The sequence below is a fragment of the Equus asinus genome, chromosome 21, assembly GCF_041296235.1.
Source record: "Equus asinus isolate D_3611 breed Donkey chromosome 21, EquAss-T2T_v2, whole genome shotgun sequence".
In the NCBI taxonomy this organism is placed as follows: domain Eukaryota; kingdom Metazoa; phylum Chordata; class Mammalia; order Perissodactyla; family Equidae; genus Equus; species Equus asinus.
Window position 1 is genome coordinate 52,284,339 of NC_091810.1, and position 23,572 is coordinate 52,307,910.

The 23,572-nt window shown below is 45.8% G+C and overlaps 1 long non-coding RNA gene across 1 annotated transcript; it reads right to left on the reverse strand.

The window, feature by feature from the left end:
• Window positions 1-4,744: 4,744 nt before the first annotated feature.
• LOC139041395 (uncharacterized) lies at window positions 4,745-22,966 on the reverse strand. The gene is made up of 3 exons (XR_011496463.1): window positions 22,757-22,966; window positions 5,217-5,527; window positions 4,745-4,938 (listed from the first exon to the last, which is right to left on the reverse strand). It is a non-coding gene; the product is annotated as an uncharacterized lncRNA (long non-coding RNA).
• Window positions 22,967-23,572: the final 606 nt, after the last annotated feature.

Below are 23,572 nucleotides of genomic sequence, written 5' to 3' on the forward strand. Positions count from 1 at the left end.
CTGAGGATTTGTCTGTGCACAAGGTCAAGCGCCTGAGCCCACGAGAACCCTCCAAGGAAAGTATTGTTATCATTGTATTAATCCTGTGTGCAGATGAGGAAACCCAGGTGAACTTCAGCAGGACTGGGATTTGTTAAAAGGCTACCAGAAGCTCAGAGAGAAGGCTTAGAGAAGTTAGAAATTTCTAAGGTCAGAGGCAGTAAAGGGTGGAACCAGGCTTGAAACCAGGTCTCCCTGAATCCCAGGCTCATGTTCTCCAGCATTGCTTCCAGTTGCCTGGCTAGCGCTGAGTGTTTTCAAGAGGTTCACTTGAACAATTGCATCCATTGGCAACATGTCAAGGACCATTTTCTAGAATGTCATCCTTAGGAGACATCCTTAGGAGCTTCTTTCTCACCCCTCACCCACCATCTGGGTAGATATAGATGTGCTAAGAGGGACACTTCCAAGAGTTTCATGCCAGAGGGTGTGACTCTCCTAGCAACCGAGTCTGAGTCACAGAGGGGCTGAGTGTGACAGCCAGCCCCAGAAACAAAGCCTAGAAACGCCTGTGTTTAAAATCAGAAGGCCAAAGCTTCTGGGAAGGATGATCTATTTTATGATGCCTCAAAGTTTCAGAATGACTGTAGCCCCCCTCACCTCCTCTGGGCTGAACACCATCATCTAGCCTCTGACACTCGGGTCTGGAGACAGAGGGGGTTGAGGGGGAGGCAATTGCAGCTGACAGGAACCTTGCTTTTCAAGAACCTGGACCCCAGGACAACTCTGGTTGAGGCTCCCAAAGTCCCTCAAGGTATGACTTGGGACATGAGGGTTTTCTGGAAAGTCATGCGTGCTTTTCCTGGATGCAGGGAAGGGAGAAGTGGGACAGCCCATTCGCGAGCATCTCAACGGTCCATTCCACGGTCTCAGTTTCTTGGTGACTCCACACAGGAATCATCTTCTCTATCAGCAAGAATTAGGTTCAGCTGCAAATAACAGGAAACACTATAATAATAATAATGACTTAAAACAATGTTTCTCAAACCGTTATGTGCACATGAAACATCCGTGGATCTTGTTAAAACGCAGATTCTGATTCAGAAGGTCTGAGGCAGGCCCTGAGGCTCAGCATTTCTAACAAGCTCCTGATGGATGTCCATGTTGCTGGTCCACAAAGCACAGTGAAGAGTGAGGGCTTCAATAAGACAAAAGTTTATTGCTCACTTAGGCACAGAAAACCTGGGGATGACCCTCTGGGCTATATGGGATCCCTAGAAGCATCAGAAACTCCAGTTCTGATCTTTCTGCTCCTCCATCTTCAGCACATGGCTTCCATCCTTAAGATTTCCTTGCTATCCAAGACGGACTCTAGAGATCCAGGCCACCCATCTGCTCTCCAAGCCAGCAGCAAGAGGAAGCAGGAGAGGGAAAAAATAGTGTTTCTACCAGCCGAGCCAACTCCTCTGAAAGATTTTTCTTGCAGGCCCATACATTCTGCTTTGTCACTTACTCACTTTTAGCATGCAGAGAGGCTAAAAATTGTGTTTCTTTTCCTAAGAAGGGAAGGGAGAATGGGTGACTGGTGGGCAGTTAGGGTCCCTGCTCCTCTCTCCATCCTGCTCACCATTTTGAAACTGTAAGATGGAGGAGCATGACCTCGGCAGCTGCTCTTCTCCAGTGGTTATTCTGAGGAAGAAGCTAGACTCCACTGTGTACTGTCTGGGTGACCTCTGAGCCATGGTTAGGAGCCAGAGTGAGAATAAATGAAAAGACACTGACAGAGGACGAGAGGGAGGATGACTCGAGCAGAGTGGTCTGGAACCTTCTGCCAGAACCAGGCAGAAAAGTAGAAAGACCACGGACAGACCCTGTGCCCCACTTTTGAAAACTGGCTTCGGTCTTGCTTCTGAGACTTAAGACCTGCCTTTTACTCCAAGAGGTGCGCCTTTTCCTCTGGGCCTGACAGCCTCTTTTGGTCCTTCTGGAACAGAAGTCCTCTCTGCAATGTTCTAGCTGGACTCTTCCCAGACCCCTCCCCTCTCAGAGATGGGGTGCTGCCTATGCGTGCTCCAGCTGAAGCCTGGGACCTCACTTTTGACTCATGCCACTGGCACCTGGGCTCACCCACTCCTGGGTCCCTTCTCTTGCTTTGAATAGAACCTCCTCAGTGTTAAAACCTGCCAGAATCACCAGTAGTGGCTGCTCCCAGTTCCTTGATGCTTTTAAGTACTTTTCTTCTATGCCGAATGTCCACTTGAATTGAAACTGCCTGGCCTACAGCCCCCTCCTCAACCTAGGGAGAGCAGTTCCAGGAAGACTTTTGGGCGGGAGTGACCACGGAGGAGAACAGGAGTGGACATGCTACCATAGACTGCTAGTGGCTTATGACATGGCCCAATGCAAAAGAAACTGATGAAACCAAGGTGGTGGCATTAACTAAGGCAATCAGGGTCCCTCACTGGGAAATCTGACTTAAAGTTACGGGGAACATTTACTTGTTAATAGCAGTAAGAAAGAGGCAGACATGTGGCTGCCACTGAGGCAGATTAATGATGCCACAAACTCCAGTTGCTGATGTCCCCAGCTCCTGGTGCCCTTGGGCCTGCATTTCCGGATATCCAACCTGATGGTTTTTCATCCCGCTTGCCGTCTAGGAACTCTACAGATTTTCAGACAAGCACAGATACATCCTTTTCTGTTCATCTAGTAAAAATGATTCGTGACATCTCGTGATATATGGTTAATGCAGCAAGTTTCTTGTTTTGATGCCTGCCCTGCATTGTAGAAGCCTTCTTGGCTGAAACTGCCCTTCACACGGCCCCCTACTCAGAGAAGCAGTGCTAAACTGATTGGGTCAAGACTGGGCATCGACCCAAAGGAGCCCAACCATAGGCTTTCTAGTTGAGACAGCTAGTTTGAAGGTAATAATGGTTTCCTAAATGTAGCAGTGGTTCAGCTGCCATGATCAAACCACAATAACATGGCTAAAACAAATAGATGCTTACTTTTTTCTCATGTGAAAGTCTAAGCTTAGTATGGCAGCTCTGTTCTGCAAAGGTGTCACAGGCCTGGGCTCCTTCTATCTTGTTGCTCTGCCAACTGCAATATTGTCCTCATCTGTGCTGTCCAAGATAGCACACAGCATATCCACATTCCAGTAAGTGGGAAAGGAGAAAGGACCCAGGAGGACAAGCTGCTCACCTTTAAAAGCACAACCTGGAAGTCACACAGATAACTTTCACTCATAACTCATTGGCCAAAACGTGATCAGATGGCCACTGTCAGGTGCAAGGAAGGCTGGGAAATGTTAGTCCTATTCTGGGCAGCTGTGTGCCTGGCTAAAAATCCAGGCTTATATTATTTTGAGAGAGAATGAATATTAGGGGAAGTCTCTAGTGTCTACTGGTCAGACCAGCTCCCTCTGGAATCTGGGACTAGGGAAACCAGAGATGGTTGCCTTGTTGAGAATGAGAGGAGATGGGGGTTGATGCACAGAAAGAATCACAGCCATGAAGCCCATGGGAGAAGCAGAGAGCGTGGATAGGCCCCAAACGGCCTGTGACTCCAAACACCACTCCTGCTCCTGCTCTCACAGATGGGTGTCCTGCCTTCAGAAAGCCTCTGTTCTTGAAGGGCCTGAGGCACTTGGAAGTCTGCTGCACACCCAGGACATTCAGACCTGTTGGAGGTGCGGTCCAAGCAATTTAATAGTGGTTCCATTCTACAGACAAGAAAACTAAACCCTATGTGCTTCATCGTCTGTCCTCAGGCCCCCTGGCCCTAATCAATCAAAGAAGAAAAGATGCATTAGAATCTGTTGCTTTCAGCCTCTTGGTTAGTGAGACGGAAACAAACCATCGATACACACTGCTATCTGGCTTCCTCTGTGGAAAGTGCAGATAGAGATCTCAAGGGTCCTGTTTGCTGAGACCACACTCTCAGGGTGAGTCAACCATACGATACATCAATAGATGAGATGTGAAGCTGGAGTGTTTGAATGGGGAGAGAGCACCAGACACACAGGCCTCCCTGAAGCTCCATATGTGTGAGGCCTCTCTTGGAGATCACAGTCCAGTTAGCCACAGTGCACACAGTGGGGCGGCCTGGCATGGGGAGGAAAGGATAGTGGGGCCAGGACTTGGGACGTGGCTAGCACTGAGGGCATAGGATTAGCCTCAGGATATGGCTACTGTGATATCTTGGCTAGAAATATAACCTTTGAGAATAAGAAATCAAAATCACTTAACAAGCTTTAACTGATCAACAAAATGCATGAGCCAGTTGTGGGCAAGCCCGGCAGTGTGGACATCCTGCTAAGCCCAAGAGTGGGCATCCTCCAGACACTCTGGCCACAAAGCCGACTGCGCTGGAATACTGAGGGTCTCCATTTCGGCCTAGACGCTCCTCAGGTTAGGATTCAGACATGCTAGGCAGCATCAGGAGGACAGGATGGGTGACTGCGGTCCTTAGCAGCAAGCGCCAGAGGCCCCAGCAGCACAGCGCTTCAGCAAGGAGTGAAAGTTTGCTCCTGTAAAGCAACTGCTGATGGTGAACAAATTAATCAGAAACTTTACTCAAACCAGCCTGAGCTAAAAAGGGAATCTGTGGGCTGTATAACCCAACCGCACAGAGTGCAGAGGTACAGCTGGACCCAGGACCAGTGGATTTAGAGATTCAAATGTTGTCAGGACTTCCTCTCTCTCTCTTCCTATGTCTTAGTCAGTTCTGGCTCTATAACAAAATACCATAGACAAGGTGGCTTAAACATCAGACATTTATTTCTTACAGCTCTGGAGGCTGGGAAGTCTAAGATCAAGGCACGGGCAGGTTGGTTCTTGGTGAGGGCCTGCTTCCTGGCTTGCAGACAACCACCTTCTCGCTGTGTCCTCACATGGTCTCTTTTTTGTGCAGTACGGCGCAGAGAGAGAAAGCTTGCTCTGGTGTCTCGTCTTCTTCCTATAAGGGCACTAATTTCATCATGGAGCCTCCACCCTCATGACCTCACACACATGAATCACCTCCCAAAGGCCCCACCTCCTAATACCACCACACTGGAGATTAGGACTCCAACATATGAATGGGGGGGCACAAACATTCAATCCATAACAATGTTTGTCCCTGATTCTCTCTGCATATTGGATTCATTCTTGCAATTCAGCCGTCCCCATAAGGCCAATCCGTGCCTGTAGGCAGCTGTGGGCCTGAATACCAGCAAGGAGAGAGAGCATCCTCACCAACTCGGCGTTGAAAACATCTCCCAGAAGTCTTCTGATTGGCGTTGCAGGCCACTTGCCCATTCCTGGCCAATCATTTTGGCCAAAAGGATGAGGCTACTGTGATTGGTCTAGGCGGGTCACATGCTCATCCCCACAGCCACGTGAACGGTAGAGTGGAGAAGAAGAGGCTGGCCCCCAAAGTGAGGAGGGCTCTTGTTGCAAATACCTGTTGCCAAGAGAGCTGGAAGCAGAAAGGGATGAAGTGGGGGCTGTGCTAGGCGGTAGCTAGTGGAACTGTCAGTCAGTCCATGTGAGACAACTGGGGGAGCCTAGAAAAAATTCAGAGGACTTGTTTAGTCCTCTAAACAAGCAAGGTGGTGAAAACCAGGGATAACATCCTGTAAGCCAAAGAAATGCTGTTTATTACTGTTCATATAGAGGCTAGGTGCCCCGGGACTACGACACCTGCGATTTACTTCAGAATACTCCAGCATGGAAAGGACTATCTAAATATGAGTCCGTCTTTTTACTTTATACCATAGAGGAGGCCAGTTGCCCTAATTCATGCAATTCTAAGGGTGGTAATTTGAGCTTAATCAGAAGGCTGGACCCCAGAGGGGCTTCCACAGGTGCGGCAGCTATCTTTAGCTCTATCAATATCAGAAGTTTCGATAATTAGCTTGTATATAGTGGGCTCTCATTGGTGACATTCAGGGAAATTCCGCAGACATATGAACAGGATATCAGAACCTAGTAAGCCTTTCCTCCTACCCTCTTAGGAATGTCGCCCATGGCCTGTGTGTCCAGCTGCTGATTCCGGAGAACGTGGGCCAACCTCCGTGCAACTAGGTAGTTTGCCAGTCCTAGTCAAACAATAGAACATTGTCACATTTGCTTCAAGTGAAACTTTCTTTCATGAAAGATCTTGTCAGAGCGCCCTAAAAAGCAGAGGGTTGCATTTTATCAAGCTCACAGGAAGTGATGTGACTGATTTGTGCCTACTGGCTAATAAACGTCTGTTTAGGGGAAGAATTCGTCTGAGACTTGCTTATCTGCTACCCTGGAGTGAGGCTACAAGGAGGAGCTGGTCCTTGACTCCTATAACTAATGGCAGCTGCTGCTATTTGTCAAAAGGAACCTCATGGTTGTATGTGATCAAATTGGGAAGTAGGAGGTGCCCTTCCAAGCCCAGGGGACCATCACTTTTCATCAGAAAGATCTGTCATCCATCAGGTCTCAGGGTCACAGCCACTGGGGTGGAGTCTGCGGCAGGAATCCAACCCCCTCAAAGAGATGGGGGAAGGGTATCAGGTACAAAGCAGGGCTCATTCATAGTGAGACTGGGGAATGAGCAGGTGCCCATGAGGGAGAGAGAGAAGACCCAAGAAATGAGGCAAAGGCGGAGTAGCCAGAGCTGGAGGATGATTGGAGCCAAAGCATACAAGGGGCCTGCATGGATGTGAGCCTCGGGGTCTGGGCTGCAGCCTCCTTAGAGACGTGGCAGAAGGAAGCTTGCAGGTGATGTTGGCTGCGGAAGGAAGAAGGCTGCAGAGACTGGGAACCAAGCCAAGCCTGACAGCCTTCCATCTGTCCCAGTGACACCCCGGAACCCCTGCAAGGAAATGCAGAGAGATTAGAACTCGAGTTGCCTTGCTCTTTATCAAGAACCTTGAATCATCACTCCTTCTTTTCATTGATCAGTATTTTCAAGGCAATTGCAAAGACTATAGAGAAAACATTTTTGTAGCTGCTGGCGTGAAAATTTCTTTGAGGAGAAAGAATCTTTGAGAAGTCCACTTTTCAAAGGGTAAGAAGGGAGCCCCCAGCCTGGACCTTGAGCTGCTCCCAGATTTCTTGCAGAAGGAAGGAGCTTTTCTGGAGAACAGAGGAGGAAGGCGGAGGAGGAGGAGGGGTGGGTGCTGTGGGCCAAAGGCCAGAGAAGAAAAGGAGAAGGGGTACCGCAGCCCAGAGGAAGATTTCGAGGGATTGCTGGACACATGTGAGGTTAACTGTCCCTGGGTGTCCCCTCTGAAAGCTTTAGCAAAGTCCCCACTGCTCATCAATGTATGTGCACTTCCTACTCCCAGGTACAGGAACTAACCTAAGCCAACCGAGTCACAGATACCATGCGGTTGCTTTTGGTTAATACCAACAGCTACCTTTAGTTAAGAAGTTGAAAGTCACCTGCTCCCCTGTAACACACTTCAGGTTACCATAAGGATAAGTCTCAGAATGAATTCTGCCCAAAATACAGAGATTTATCAGCAAGCAGGCGATACTTTCAAGTGCCAGGGGATCTTTGGGGCCACAAAGAGGTGGTGAGGATGAACACAGAGTCCTCAAGCAAAGAGGAACATGTCTTAGTGAGAACTGATATAAAAGGATTTTATGTACATTTGTTTATACACACCTGTTACTTTATTCAAAAATATATTGGAGGCAGGGGCTATGTGTTTTGCTTTCAAAATCCCCATGCGACCTCATTCCCCAATGAGTAAGGGAGAAATACAATAAAGAGAACTCAGAACTCAACAAGGAGGACCCCAAGAGCAGTGATCTTCACAAATCCAGGAAGATGGGCGACAGGTGGGAAGGCATCTGGGGCCACAGTGGGTTATAGGACTGTAGCCACGAGTGAAATATTGGAAGAGGAGAGGACTCCAGCCCTGATAGGAACTGAAATCACAGGAGTAATAAGAGTGGGTTCTGGGGAGACTGAGTCACCGTTGGGTAGAGATTGGGTACAGAGAGTGAGAGAAAATCCCAGTTACCAGAAACCAAGTTCAGGTCAAGGGCATACTGGCCATACTTGAAGCTTAGGCTGGAGTGTTGAGCTAAATCTAAATGCTTGTTCAGGATTAATCCCAGAAATGGGAGTATTTTAATTGGGATGCGTTTGGCTACAAGTAATTGGAAACTGAACCAAAAGTGGCTTAAACAATAAGGAGATCATTGACTCCCAAAATGGGAAGTTCAGCCGAGCAGGCCTATGGCCGACCTAATCCAACAGTTCCAAGTCCATTTGCCAGTGACTGTCTTGGCTCAGCCTCTCTCAGGATGGTGGCTTCATCTGGAGGCTGGTAGCAAAATGGCTCCTGCCATGCTGACCTTGAATATGAACAAAGAAACTCCACAGGTCAGCTCCCTTTGGGACATATAAGCCATGTGGGCAGGGTAGAAACCCGAACAAAATCATCCTCTGTCAGGAAGAAGCAAGGGGGAATGACGCCAGCAAAGCCACTGCCAGAGGTCACCAAGGGCAAGATGGAGCACAGGTGGCAGCAGACTTGAATTCTCAGCGTTGTTGTGCCACTGTTGCGTGACCTGGGGCAAGACATGTCAGCTCTTGAGGCCTCACATTTTTTCATCTTAAAGTGATTAGAGAATCTTTAAGATTCTATCCAACTCTAAATAGTTTTTGACTCTATAAAATGAGATGTTCATGGATTACTCTATGCAAGCCTTCAAGTATGGGAAACGATTCTAGTCCTTTGTGGAAGATTATACTTTCTGAAAATGGCCTCAGCAACTTCTCCCATCCCAGATGCCCATCTACAGTGAGACCTTGCCACTCTGCCATCAGGAAATGGAGTCTAATTCTCATCCTGGGAATCTGTGCCAGCCTGATGATAACCTTGCTTGTACCCAGCAGGCCATGGTAGCTTATAACTAACAAACTATGGAAGAAATGACACTGACAACCTTTCCAAAAGGCCATGCAGATTCCAACTGGTTCTCTCAGAACACTAGCTGCAGGAGAATCCAGCACGATATAAGAAATACTCTGAGACTGTCGTGCTGGAGAGGCCATGTGTAGCCATTCGTGTGCACAACACAGCTGAGCTTCCAGCCCACAGCCAGCACCAGCTGCCAGTCACGAGCATCTGGAACATACAGCCCAGGCTGACTTTCAGATGCTTGAACCCTTAGCCAACATCTTATTGCAACCCCATGAAAAATCCCACAGGTGTACGGTCCAGCCGAGCCTTTCCAGAACTCCTAACCCAGAAAATCATGAACAAAATGAAGTCGTTGCTGTCCTATATCCCCATGTTTTGGAGTCATTTATTATGCGGCAGTGGTAACCAGAATATTCTTTTAGAGGAGTGGACATAAATGAAAGATTGAGAGTCAACTTTGAGAAGCTGTTTCTGATATTTGCAAAACACTGAAGATATCTAAATTCCAGTTTGTAGCTATTTAAGGAAGATGGTGGAGAGATTCTTCGAGGAATGATCTAGGGGAGTCTTACCAGGAAGTAATGACAATAGGCCTTCACATTTATGCAGCCCTTTGGAGTTTGTGAAGAGCAGACTAACTCATTTGAATGTCAGAACTAAGGGCTAGGGCACAATTCAACTGCCGTCTTGTCTCAGCCCGCTTCCTGGAATTCCAGATCCTGTGACACACCTGTTTTCCTTAGAGAGAACAGTAATGGATGAGCAAAACCTCCCTTCAGTGAGCACCCATATGTAATGGGAATTTTGCCAGGCACTTTCCCGATTGTCTGTACATCGGATCTTCATATGCGCATAGCAAAGAGGGCTGGAGGCCTCTGGGCTGCAAAGTTTCCCAGTTGGCTCTCCTCACACTCTTTGTGGAGCTTCCTCTGCTGGTGTCAAAGTTCAGCCCCAGTAGGCCCTTTTACAGCTGTTTTCAGCAGCTGCTGCCTTCATTCTTAGCATCCTCTGGTTAATGGTTTTCCTTGCAGTGGGTAAGCAAACAAAACCTCACAATGTTCCTGCACGATGGGCAGGGCAGATAGGATTAACACTGTTGTGTGGCCCCCAATGGCTTGTACCTCCTGGTATTCACATCTTTGAATAGGGTTGACTTGTGTAACAAATAGGATAGTACAGAAATGACAGAACTTGACTTCAGAGTCTAGGTCATAAAAAATAGTGTGGCTACTGTCTTGCTCTCTTAGATTGCTCACTCTGGGGGAAGCCAGCTGCCATGTCAGGAGGACACTCAAGCAGCCTCATGGAGAAACTCATGTGGCAAGGAACAGAGGGCTCCTGCCAGCAGCCACACAAGTGAGCTCTCTTAGAAGCAGATCCTCCAGTCCCAGTCAAGCCTTCAGATGACTGCAGCCCTAGCTGACATCTTGACCTCATCCCATGAAAGACCATGAGCCAAAGCACCCAGCTGAGTTGCTCCCAAATTCCTGACCCACAGAAGCTGTGTGAGATAATAAATTGTTATTTAAGCCACTAAGTGTTGAAGGAATTTTTAAAGAGTGATAGATAATTAATGCATCCCTTATACAGATAAGAAACTGAGCCTCAGAGATGTACAGTGACTAGCCTAAAGTCACACAGCTACACCCTTGGCAGAACCGGGAAAAGAGGCTTCATCTTGTGCAGCTGATCCGCACAGCATGCGTTCACTTACAACCCCACGACTCAGCGGTTCTCTAATTTGATCCCAGAAGAGGGAGAGATGAGGTTGCAGCCTTCGTGCAGTGACTGCCCAAGCAACCCTGACCATGCTCAGGGCCTAGACCCACATGGCTCCTCGACCAGGAATCCAGGGCTAGGGAGGGTGGCTGAGACCTCCTGCTCCCACTTTCCTGGGGCCCCCAAGACAAGGAGTATCAAGCCAGCAACAGGGACTCCTCGCCTAGGCAGACCCCGGCACACACAGCCTCACACGTGTTCTGGGCCTCCACCCCCACCACACCTGAAACCACTGCTGACCCACGATGCTTCGATTCTACTGGGCTGTGGTGGAGAAGGGCTTTGGTGTGGGGGCTTGTTCTTAAGATCACTGACTGCGACTCAGGGTCTGACCCTGCCCCCGAGCTTCCCCACAACTGATTCACGCATCACCTTTGGAGAAGTCACTCCACCACGGGGCACTTTCAGTTCCCGTGTGACTCACTGACCATGTGATTGCCAGTCACCCCTCCGCAGGCAGGACCTGTGGGCTATGTGTGCTCTCCATGGTGATAGAGCATGGTGGCCATGGGGTCAGCAAGCGACAAGTCTAGCAGGCTCTATTTTCTCGTTCTTCCAGCTGCATTGGACTTATTCCAGCAAGAGCTACTATGGCCCCCTGGGTAGGACTGGGATTGGGCAAGTCAAGAGGGTAGTTTAAGATGAAAGGGTAAGAAGGGCTAAGTAGTCATTGCTGGTCTTCAGGCCTCTAGTCAGGCTGTCGGCACTGTGGAGGGAGCAGCCAGAGAGTGCTGGAAAGAAGTGGGCGGGCATTCCCAACAGGAAGCAGAAAAATGCCCATGGGGTGGGCAGAGGATGAGGCAGAGAGCAGCCCCTTGGCCATGCAGGAGACCTGTGGGAGGGAAGAGGGAGAGACCTGAGGTGGTGACATTTCTTGATAAAGGACCTTAAAGGCCCAGCAGAGGGTCTTGTGCCTGTGTTTTGTGTGGCATTCAAGGACCTCCATAATTAGAGGAGGAAGACAAATAGGGTATAGGACACCTGGGTTCTAATCTGAACTTGAGATCCTATCACTTGGATAACCTTGGAAAAGTTGTTGGCCAGTGTGGGCCTCAGTTTCTCCATGAGTAAAATCAAGTGAATGGTTTTCAAACTGAGTTCCTTGGAGCCCTGGGGTTCTGCAGACCTACTTTAGAGTTTGCCGTTGGGAGGGAGTCCCTAAGCCAGTGCTGTCCCATAGAAATATAAAGTGAGTCACATATGCCATTTAAAGTTTTTTAGTAGTCACATTTAACAATGTAAAAATAAATAGGTAAACTTAATTGTAACAGTATCATTTGTTTAATCTATGTCCAAAATAGTATTATTTCAACATGTAATCAATTTACTAACAAGACATTTTACATTTTTCTTTTTTGAACTAAATCCTCAATATCTCGTGGGCAATTTGTACTTAAGCACCTCTCAATTCGGAGCAGCCACATTTCCTGTGCTAGACAGCTAGAGCTGTGTACCTGACCTGTGAAGAGAGAAGAGAATCAAGGCTTTCAGGGGAGAAGACTTCCCCCTGGTGGACAAAAGTGGAAAGTACATGGGAGACTGAAGCAACTGGCTGAGCCCCGACACCGGGAAGGTAAGCGAAGGAGGATGAGAGAAGAGGTCGGGAATTCATTCGTCCTCCTCCAGCACCATGGGGTTTTCACGACATCTAGTCAACGTCTCAATTCCCCCGGAAATGTCTTTGGATAGTGACCTATCACATCCATTTCCTTGATTCAATAATCATGTATGATTTTGGCATCGTATGTACAGTGAGGGCATGTGGGGACAGCACCCAAATCAGAGAAGCAGCTCGAGGCCAGGCTCCTGAGGAATTTGGGAGTGAGAACTGATGGCAGACTCGCTGCCAGGAAGAGCCTGAGCGTGGACCATCCTTTGAAGGAATGTTGCGGTGAAGGCGAGGGGCATGCCAGACTCGAGGGTGTGTTAAATGGGGAAAAGAGTTTTGGACAACAATACAGGCTGCAGAGCAATTGTCGTGATCAGATCAAAGGAATCAGAGGCATTCGAGAGGGGGCAGAGCAGAGCTGGTTAGGGCAACACACTCTGGAGCCCGCTTCACTGCTTCCTGGCTGAGAGACTTCGGACGAGTCACTTCCCTCCCTGTGCCTCAGTTCCCTCATCGGTATAATGTCGGTAATAATAGTACCTGCCTCCTGTGTTTGCGGTGTGATGAGCTGTGTTTGTGTTGAGGATTGATTCTCTTTTTCAAAATAACATATATCAAATGCTAAGAATGGACATAAGAAAGTGCCACGTATTCGCTATTATGATTACAGGAATTCCTTTAGACGGCAACATTTTCTCTGAGTGCTCACACAGAGGTCAGCCTTTTCCCAGCGAGCTGAGGTTCAAGAGCAATTGTATGGCAAGTCTGACTTCTCTATTCCAAAATGACAATATTATTTCAATAGAGGGCAGTGGCCAACAGCAAATTTCTCTAGCATCTTCAAACTGAAACTGGCAAGAAGGCGCTTCCCAGCCTAGTGGAGACATTCAGGACCACTGAGGTCCAGCCCCTTGTTTTACCAATATAGAAGTTTCCCTCCTTCCCAGGGGAATATGTGACCTATTTGGGATTCACAATTCTGTCCTTTAACTTTGATGCTGATGAATTCAGTGATCTCCTAATTTTTTTTCCAAAATAATGGCTACCATCTGTTGAGCCACTAGTAAGTGGCTATCACTGACCAGCATCCCATGTGATCTGTTCGACTCTGCAAGATGAGTGTCTTCCCCATTTTACAGATGAGGAAGCTGAGGCTCAAGTGTCTTCCAAATTTGCCTATCTTATGGGATTATCTAGAGTTATTGTTTTACGTACAAAATCTGAGCACCTGGGCAGTGGTTCTCAATCTTGGCTGCACTTGGAATCATTTGGGCATGAGAGGGGTCGGGGGGGTGGAATCCACTCTCTAAATATCCTGGCAGTCCAGGCCTGCACTTCAGGCCAATTAAACTAAAGCGTCTGGCTGTGAGATGCAGACATCAGTGTTTTCAAACTCCCCAAGAAATTCGGTGTGTAGCACAGGTTGAAAACCACTGATTCCAAAGATGTGGTTGTGGTTCCCAAAGCTGGTCAATCCTCGCCTGGCCAGGAATATTTTTGCAAGCTGCTTAGGAGCATAGAATTTAATTGAATATTCTCCTCATCACAGCATGCTGCCATCATTGGTCCATGCCAAGTCCTTCTTTCTCTTTATTTTATTTTGTTATTTTTCTCCTTCGTCACTCATTCCCAGCCCATCCCCCTCCACGTTCTTAGGTACTTCTCTCTCTTTGCTGTGTTAATGTATATTCTTCTGGTCCCCTTTCCATATCAAATACATATATTCTTGAAAACTCTAGTGTATACGCATTTAGTTTACGTAAATGACACTGTGCCAAAATATCATTTGGAATACCTTTTTTATTCAACATGATGTTTTTGAGTTACCACCATGTAGTGCAGGAAACGTCTTTCTGATCGCTGCTTTGTCTTACTGTGTGTGCAGCTGCCAACATTTCATGCATCCGTTCCCTAGTGACAAACACCTGGGTGCTCTCCAGTCTTTGCCGTCAAAAGCAACGCTGCAGCGAACATCTTCCCACCTGTCTCCTTACGGCCTGCGCAGAGCCTCACTGGGTGAGGAAGCCAAGAGTGGAACTGCTGAATCAGAGGGTATTTACAGCCCTAATTTCTCCCAGGTTGGCTTCCAGATGCTACCCCAGTTCACACTCCCACCAGCCTTTCCTCGAGAGTTCTCACTTTCCCCTATCTCATCAGCCCTTGCTATTATGACTTTCTAAGTTTTGCCAAATACGTGGGTAAAAAATGGTGTCTGTTGGCTTTAATTTGCATATTACCTGATTGCTACCGAAATCTCCTCATATTCTTAGAGCCATTCCAGACTTGAATTCAAATGGCTGCACAAAGGGAACTTTCCTTCCAAGAACCGGTAAAAATTCCCGACAAACGTGTGGCTGTTCACCAGGGGTTTCATGCACTTGAGCTTCTTTGTTGCTCCCAGCAGCCCCGGGAAGCACTCACAGCAGGCAAGGAAAGTGAGAGTCAGGGGGTTTGAGGACTGACTCGTGGCTTGTCCAGCTAGTTATTACTAGAACCAGGATGTGGAGCCAAGTGTCCTGACCTCTCCACAAGGCTCTTCCTACTCGATTGTGTTGTACCTCAAGAGATGGCCTTTCCTCCAAAGTACAGGGTTCAGATGTCTCTAAGAGAACGGGGGGCATTGTTTTTCTGTTTTAATTCTCCAATCAGCTTTATTGAGGTATAATTCATATACGATAAAATGCATCAATTTTAAATGGGCATTTCCATGAGTATCTACCCAGGTAACCACCACCAATCAAGACACAAAACATTCCTGGTACCCCGAAAAGTTCCCTTGTAATCACCCCCTTCCCAGGTCATCACCCACCCAGGCAACCATTGTTTTGCTTTCTGTTATTGCGAGTTAGATTTGTCTTTTCCTGAGTTCCCATCACTATAGATTAGATTTATCTTTTCCAGATTTTCCAAAGTTTCATTCAGAATATGTACGCTTTTGCGTTCTTCAACATAATGTTTGTGAGACGCATCCATATTGTTGCATGTAGTAGAAATTTGATCCCTTCTATTACTGGTATAGTATATTCCATTGTATGACTTTACTACGATGTGTTGCTCCATTCATTAGTGGATGGACGTTTGGTCGTTTCCAGTTCGGGGGGATTATGAACAAAGCTGCTGGAGCTGCTATAGATACTCTCCTTTATGTGGAGAGCTGGGCCAGGACCAGATGGAGGCACCAAAGGGGCAAAATTTAAGGAGGCACTTACTCTCAGGTTCAGGAAAGTGCCAACTCTACACTTCCATGGACCCCGTAGTGAGGGCCTTCTTAAATATCACACCCTCGGCTCCTTGCTGGCCCTGCCCTTGTCCTGGAACTGGTGGACAGATGTTTTTGCTGTAGGGCAGGCTTCTAACTATAAACTAAGGGCTCAAAAGTAGACAGTCTGAGTTCCTCAAAGTGTGATCTAAGACCCCTCTGGCAGCCAAATCACCTGCTGAGCTCATTAGACATGCAGATCCTCCCGCCCCTTTCCTACTGGGTCAGAATTTCTGGGGCCTGGGCCTGGGGATCTGCGTGTTCAGTACAACGTAAGTGATGCTTAAGTGATATAAAGTAAAACCACTGCTGCCGGCAGTGAATAATTGTGGACGCTTTTTGAGCTGACCAATGGCAGGATCATAACTTTTTTGTTTGTTTGTTTAACTTTGAAATAATTGTAGATTCACAAGAAGTTGTAAAAATAGCACAGAGAAATCCTGCCTATGCTTCACTCATTTTCCTCCAATGGTTACTTCTTCCATAACTACAGTACAATATCAAACCCAGGAACTTGACACTGATCCAATGTGTGTGTAGAGTTCTGTTCCATTTCATCACATGTGTAGGTTCCTGTAACCAGCACCTCAGTCAAGATGCAGAACTGTTCCGTCGCCGCACAGACCTCCCTCCTGCTGCCCACACCATCCCTAACCCCTTGCAACTGCTGATCTGCTTTCCATCTCTGTGATTTTGTCATTTCGAGAATGTTATGTAAATGGAATTGTACAGTATGTGACCTTTTGAGATTGCATTTTTTACTAACCATAAAACCCCTGAGGTCTATTTCAGTTGTTGCATATGTCAAAAGCTGCTTGCTTTTTATTACTGAGTAGTAAGTATCCCATGGTATGGAATTTAGCCGTTCACCAATTAAGGAACATTTTGATTGTTTCCAGTTTGGGGCTATTAAGAATTACTCTTCTATAAACATTCATGTATAAGTTTTTGTGAAGACATAAGTTTTCATTCCTCTGAGATTAATACCCAAGAGTGTGATCGCTGGATCATATGGTGTGTGTTCAGTTTTTAAGTCCATACTTTTTTCCATAGTTTCTGGGCCGTTTTACGTTTCCAACAGCAATGGATGAGCAATCTGGTTTCTCCACATCCTTGCCAGAATTTGGTATTGCCGCTATTTTTTATTTTAGCTATTCTAATAGGTATGTGGTGATATCTCATCATAATCTTAATTTCTATTTCCCTCCTGGCTAGTGATGTTGAATGCCTTCTCATGTGCTTATTTGCCATGTGTATATCCTCTTCAATGAAATGTCTCTTCAAGTCCTTTGCCCATTTTTAACTAAATTGTTTGTTTTTTTACTGCTGAATTTTGAGGATTAAATATATATATATTTTCTAGACACAGGCCCTTTGTCTGATATGTGTTTTGCAAATATTTTCTCCCAATCTGTAGCTTAACAGGGTCATTGCCAAGCAAAAGTTTTTCATTTTGATGAAGACTAATTTACCTCTCTTTTACTTATTATGCTTTTGGTGTAATGTCTAAGAATGCTTCACCAAGCTTTAGGTTCCCCAAAATTTCTCCTATATTTTCTTCCAAAGGTTTTTATAGTTTTACATATGCATTTATATGCACACTGCATTTTGAGTTAATTTTTGTATGAGGTCCAAAACTTAGCTTGAAGTGTTTTTTTGGGTTTTTGCCTGTGAATATCCAATTGCTCCAGTACCATTTGTTGAAAAGACTGTTTTTCCTCCATTGAATTGCTTTTGCACCTTTGTCAAAAATAAATGGCTGTGCTTGTGTGGGGCTATTTCTGGGTGTTCCATTCTCTCCCATTAATCTTTGCGTCCACCCCTCTCCCAAACCCACACAGCCTTGATTACCATAGCTGCATGGTAAGTTCTGAAGTAGAGCAGAGTGATTCCTCCCATTTCTTTCTTCTTTTTCAGAGTGTTTTAGCCATTCCAGTTCCTTTGTCTTCCCATATAAATTTTAGAATAAGCCTGACTATGCCTACAAAAAATCTTGGGGAATGTTGATAGGAATTGCGTTGTAACTATATATCATTTTGAGGAGAATTGACATTTCTACTATGATGAATCTTCCAACCCATGAACACAGTATGTGTCCCCATTTATTTAGATCTCCTTTGATTTATTTCATCAACATTTTGTAATTTTCAATATACATGTTTTGTACATGTTTTGATGATTTATGCACAAGTATTTGTTTTTTGAGAGAGATTGTAAATAGTGTTGTACTTTAATTTTGCTTTCTATGTGTTTATTGTTAGTATATAGAAACACAGTTGATTTTTATGTGTTGATCCTGTATCCTGCAACTTAACTGAACTCATTTATTTTTCTAGGAATTGTTTCAGTTTTGTTTCTCTTTGGGATAATCTTTGGTGTTTTCTGTGTAGACCATCATGTTGTCTGCAAACAGGGATGGTTTTATTTCTTCCCTTCCAATCTGTATGCTTTTTATTTCCTTTTCTTCCCTTTGCTGTACTGTCTAGAACTTCCAGGTCTATATTGAATAAGAGTGGTGGGAGCAGACATCCTTGCCTTCTTCCCCATCTTACTGAGAAACATTCAAACTTTCACCGTTAGTATGATATTAGCTGCAGGGTTTTTTATAGATATTCTTTATCAAGTTGGGGAAGTTCCCCCATCCCTAGTTTTTCTGAGAGTTTCATCATAAATGGGTGTTACATTTCTGTATTGATTGATATAAGCATGAGATTTTTCTTCTTTAGCTTTTTCATATAGTGGAATTCACTGATTAATTTCAAATATTGAACCAGCCTTGCATCTCTGGAATAAACCCCATGTTCTATTTGCTAACATTTGGTTAGGGATGTCTTTCATTTATATTTGGGAGGGATATTGGTCTGTAGTTATATTTATTTATTTATTGTACTGTCTTTGTCTAGTTTTGGTATCAGGGTAACACTGGTCTCACAAAATGAGTTGAGAAGTGTTCTCCTCCTTTTTTTCTGGAAGGGATTACGTAGAATTGATTGTTCTTTCAATATTTGGAAGAATTTGTCAGTCAAATTATCTAGGCCTGGAAACTTCTTTCTCAGGAGTTTTTAAATTATGACTTCAGTTTCCATAATAGTTATAGGGCTACTCAAGTTATTTATTCCATAATGGATGCGTTATGGCAGTCTGTACTTTTTGGAGAATTCGTCTACTTCATCTACATTGTAGAGTTGATCATAGAATTTAATTATTATCCTTTGCTGTCTGCATGGTCTGTAGTAATATGGTCTGTTTCATTCCTGGTATTAGTAATTTGTGTCTTTCTCTTTTTTTGTCAGTCTTCCTAGAAGTGTATCACTTTTATTGATCTTTTCAAAGAATAAATATTTCATTCTGTGTGTTTTTATGTTTTCAACTTTATTATTTCTGCTCTTATCTTTATTTTTTCCTTCCCTCTACTTACTTTGATTTATTTTGCTTTTCTTTTTCTAGGTTCTTAAGATAGGAGCTTAGATTATTTATGTGAGGCATTTGTCTTTCTAATGTAATCATTTCTTGCTATAAATTTCCCTCTCAGCCCTCCTTTAACTATTTCCCACAAAATTTTGTATGTTTTATTTTTGTTCCATTCCATGTATTTTTAAATTCCCCTTGAGACTTCTTTGATCCTCGGATTATTTAAAAGAATGCTATTTATTTTTCTTCAACTCCCTTGGTGAAGATTTTTAGGAACAGTAAAGTGGTTTACTATTTTTAGTATATTCTTTTCAGCTGTTTATTTCATAAAGGGTGCGCTGGAAGGAGAAATTTATCTGTTGTAACTGAAGGAGCCCAGGACTTTGTCAGCTAATTTGTGTTGACATGGAAATATGTATGAACCCCACCACACACACAGGTACACACACAGACACACACATACACACATGCCCGTGACATACTTATTCCCACAACTAACCAGCAGAGCTCAAACCCTCACTTTCAAAAAACAAGGCTGATGGCAGACGCCGGGGTAAACAAGAAACAGGAAAAGGAAGCTGTTTCGGAAGAAAAACATTGTCATGTCAGCACTACATCTTTAAAAGAAATAGGCCAAACCAGAAACCTCCGGCGGAAACATCAGAGACGACTTTTCAGGGTTTGGGCTGACTGCAGACAAGCTGTATTTCTTGTGTGTTGGCAACACTCACCTTTTAAATCAATCCCTCCCCACTCTCTGCCATCGCTGCCCGCCTCATAACAAGGTTAATCCAACTAGTTAGTCTTCTAAAAATTGGAAAGGAAAAAGATACTATGTTTAATACAATAATGGAACGGAAATCCCAGGAATTAGAGGAGCATCAAAAAGAAAGAAAGCTATGCCCTAGAAAGCAATTCAGTGTCTGATAGATGGTAATTCCCTTCTCAAATGCCATGTGCTGAGGATCACAGACGTATTTATGTTCATATGCAATATCTATAAGAGTATAAGTAGGTTTATAAAGGCTTTCCCCATCCATCTTATAAGTATTTTTATCTTCTAGGTTTTATGGTTTCATTTCTTACATTTAAATCCATCTGGAACTTCATATGGCTGCAGTTTTATAATACATTTACATATCCAGCAGTGTCTAGGGTCCCTTGGCAGCTGAGCCGTGAAACTGGATCTCTGGGCTCCAAGCTGCAATTGTAGTGCAGGAGGCAACTTTACTTCTCCATTTAAGCTAAAGGCACCCAGTGAGTTTAGACTAGGGTTTCTCAACCCCAGCACTATTGCCATTTTGGTAATTTTCTTTTGTGGGTGTCAGTCCTGTTTGCAGCATCCCTGGCCTCTACCCACTAGATGTCACTCGCTTCTCCCCAGTTGTGACAAACAAAAATGCCCCCAGACATTGCAAAATTGCTCCCAGTGAGAGCCACTTGTTTCAACATATGCCTCCTTATTTCCTACTCTGGATGCTGTACAAAGTCATGATGCTTGGTCCATAGCAGCCATCTCGCAATAATGAGGAATGATATTACAGAGGCACTGAGACTGGTACAAGAGATAGAAAGGGCCTTGGTTCTTAATGACATTGCCGTGTTGCTGCACCAGCCCCAGCATTACCTTCCTAAGGGAAATTAACAGCCGCCCTCTACTTAAGCCACTTTAGTCATGTGTTCTGTCACTTTCAGCCAAGAGCATCCTAGTGAATCTGCTGATCACCTATTCCTCTGCTTAAAGCCCTTCACTAGTTCTCTATTCAGGATGAATTTCAAACTCCTTAGCTTAGCATCCAAGCGCCTTTGCCTCTCTCTCCTGCCTCATCTCCCATCTCTCCTCTCAGCACACACTTTCTCCTCATGAGCCGTAATTAAGGTCCTTTGAACCAGCCCTGGGACTTCCTGCCTCCTAATTTTCACAGTTTCTGGTCCCCAAATGCCACATCCTTCCTCCTCTTCTCTCTCTGTTCATTCTTACTTATATTTCAAGACTTAGCCCATGTCTTCTCTCCAGGAAATTTTCCCTGAATCTCCATATGAAGGCTTTGAAACACGGACCCAAAATTATTTAATACTCCTCCAAATGAGAGTGATCACCTGTTCCCTTGGGCAGGAACTTGGGACTCTGTGACTTCTCATGCTCTGAGCACCAAAGTAGTGTGCTAATTGACTAATCCAGGGGAAGTGTTATTCAATGACATACAAGGTGACATTTGTGGTAAGGACGTGCAATGTGTGAGATGAGCTAGCCAGAACTGAAGGTATCAGGCAACCCAACTCAACCCAACCAGCTGATGCTGCTCATCTTTCCAGCCTCAAACCCTGATGGTCCTGCCTCTCATGCCACACACCTTACCCACTCTGAATCACTGGTGGCCCAGAATGTGTGCTATTGCATAAGTGTTGCCCTATACCTGGCATTCAGACCCCTTTCCCTGGATAACTCCTGCTCGTCTTACAGGTCTCTCTTTGACATCACCTCCTCTGGGAAGCCTTCCTTGCCTCTCCATGGCTGGTGTGCCCAGAGCCTGTCCCTCACATCACACTTATCACACTGCATCCTAACTACCCATTTCCACATCCGTGAACCTGTGAGCATCTTGAGGGTAAGGAACATGATTTATTCCTTTTTGAATGCCAGGACTGGCTATGAAAATAAGTGTTCATGGCATGATTGTGTCAATGGTGTGGCTGAATACGTTTCATTCTTGTCCTTCATTCAACAGACGCTTATTGAGATCTGACCCTGTACTACAGGCATCACTTCCTGCATTACATTTACTGACATCATCCAGGTCGCCGGAGCCAGCAGCTGCTGAGCACTCACCGGACATTGTTCTACCTGACTCATCTGCTTTATCCTATCCTCAAAACAAGTCAGTGAGGTTGATGCTATAATTATCTGCAATTCATATAGGGAAACTGAGGCACCAGACTTACATGTCCACTGAGTCATGGAACCCGAGTTTGAACCCCTGCAGCCTAACTCCAGAGCCTGTGATATTGAGCTCTACACTGTCTGGCTTCCTTCTTCTGAACCACCTAGATACTTGCTACAAATGCAGAGGCCCAGGCCCCACCCAAAGAGCTTGTTTCTATCTATAGGTTTGGGTAGGGCCTTGGAAATTGCATTTGTCACGAGCCCCACGTAGTGCAGTTTCCACACCAGCTTCCCACTAAGAGATCATGGCTCTGTCCCAAGAGCATCACGGAGTGTCCAAGGCTCTGCGAGGCCTAACCCTGATATGCCTATCTCGCTGGATCACAGACACAGCCTCTACTTACTCTTCTCCAAAATCCTGCTCCCTCTGCGAGGAATGCTGTCCCCGCCTGCCCCCACCACCCAAGTGTGCCTGAGGACCAACGGAGGGAGTGAGAGGGGGAGATCTCCCTGCTCGGGATGAGTTGGCAAATGCCCCGTGCCCCAGGGACATCCCCACACAGCCCCTTCCCGAGGCCCTAGAGCAAGCCAAGAGGCCTCCACCTTCTCAGATGTCTGTTTAGTCTTTGGAACTACCAGAAACATCCAAAAGGCTCCATCCAGAACTCTCCATACTTTCAGAGCGCACTTACCAGGTTCAGTCCTCTAACTGCAACCCTCAGCCACCCCCTGAAGCTCCCACAGACAGTCCTGGTGATTCCAACAGTGGTTTGCTCTGCCTGAGACAGGTCGAACCCAGGGAACAAGGTGGCGGTGGGGCCAGGGGCAGCCCCAGCCAGCTGCCTGTGTTTCCCCAACTCTCATTGTGAAAACCGTCTAAGCAGGCCCACGCATGGTTGGGTAGGCGGAGTGGGATTCAAAGAAAAGGGCCTCTACCTGAGAGTCGGTGATTTCACCATCGCCCAAGGTTGAAGGGGTGCCATATGAAGATTCGGCAGGTGGCCCGGAGCAACTCAGCTCTCAGAGGTTCACTGTAGAGCAGACAGGCCTACACTTGGGGGATTTCCCTGCAGTGTTGCAAATGGTAGTTAACTAGAGAAGGCACCTCTCTTAAAGCCACATCAAAGGTAAGTTGCTGGAGACGTAGCAGGACCTCTGGTGGTGACAGTCTTCACGGGGAGCCTGAGAATGTGGGATGGGTAAAGGTGGGATGAAAAATAAGCCTGCGGATTTCCCCCTTACCAATATTATGTGTTCTGACTATTGCTTTGTAATAAAGTACCCAAAATATAGAAGCTTAAAATAAGAAACATTTTATTATATCTCATGATTTCGTGACTCAAGAACTTGAGCAGGGTTCAGCTGGGTAATTCTTTTTCATGTGGCATCAATGGAGGTCCCTTGGTACTACCGAGCTGGTGGGTAGGATGCTCTAAGGCATCTTGCCTCATAAGTTTGGCCCTCAGCAGAGAAGGCTAGAGAGCTGGGCACAGGTGGAACTATCAGCCACTCCACATGTGGCCTCACCAGCATGGCGGCCTCCTGTAATTGGACTTCGTAAGTGGTGGTTCAGGGCTCCCAACAAGAATGTTCCAAGGGACTCTGCTGGAGGCTGCAAGGCTTCTTATAACCTAGAGGTCCCAGAATGTCACTTGTGCTGCATTCCATTGGACAAGCAAATCACTAAGACCAGCCCACATTCAAGGAGAGTGAAATTAGACTTCACGTCTCAATGCAAGGAGTAGCAAAAAT